Below are 1067 nucleotides of genomic sequence, written 5' to 3' on the forward strand. Positions count from 1 at the left end.
TCCCTCCATGCAGCCCTGGCCCCTGAGCTGTCTCCCTGTGCATACGCAGCTCTTCTATTTTCCCATGATTGTTCTCTCCAAGGAGTGTATCTATTTAAGGTAAATATTCATCTCATGTGCCTGTATTTTGTTTGGCTGGAAGCCACAGAAATGGGTTCAATTCCAGATCTAAAGGGCAGCTACAGACCATCGTCTCACTGGTTCCATCAGGCTCTATCAGAGCAGCAAACTTGGTCCTTTTTTTTTTTTTAAATGATTTTGAGTTTTGTTCCACATTGTTCTCCCATTCTATCCAGGATCTTGTACAAAGATCCCCCTCCAAGTGGCTGACAGTGGTAGCTGGGCACCATCAGTTTCTTCTGATCTCTTAGTCGTATAAGCTGAGGAATAGCATGATGTACCAGTCACTTGGACTAATTGTTTCTATGAATCTTTGGTTTTCTTCTTTGCTCTGGATGAGGAGAGACACATCGTTGCACTAGATGGCGCTTGCAAGCTTTTAAGATCCCAGTTGCTACTCCCCGAAGTAGGATATGGAACTATGTTTTTATGTAGTATGTTATGCCAATTGAATTTGATATGCCTGCGAGTATGGTCCTGAGCCCACAGGTCCAACTCTTTGCTCCCTTTTTGTAGCTGGCTGTGGCCAAGAAGTAACTACAAACTTTTTCTTGTCAGCTCTATTATATACCTTGACATTCTTACAGAACATACAAATACACTTGTAGAAACATTGTCTGCCAACAATATACATGGTCATGGGCACATTTCCCTCACTCCATAGATGTATCTAATAGTTCAGCCTGTCCACCCATTTATCCACCCATATATCCATGTTTGCCTTCACTGACAACACAGTATTCTATATGCAAAAGGGTTCATCTTTGTTGTCTGTACCTCATGTACCTCTCTATGTCTTCTTCCTCAATGTCATCGTATTGATCATTCACATTTGGACATTGCCCTTCTCTTCACCCAAATCAGTACTTGTTTCTACCTATCAAACAGTGTTCCCTACCCTACCTTCCCACCACTGGTAACCCACAAAGAAAATTCCCTTCCATATA

The sequence above is a fragment of the Orycteropus afer genome, unplaced genomic scaffold (assembly GCF_000298275.1).
Source record: "Orycteropus afer afer isolate SDZICR_OR568_19922 unplaced genomic scaffold, OryAfe1.0 scaffold00621, whole genome shotgun sequence".
NCBI classification, from domain to species: domain Eukaryota; kingdom Metazoa; phylum Chordata; class Mammalia; order Tubulidentata; family Orycteropodidae; genus Orycteropus; species Orycteropus afer.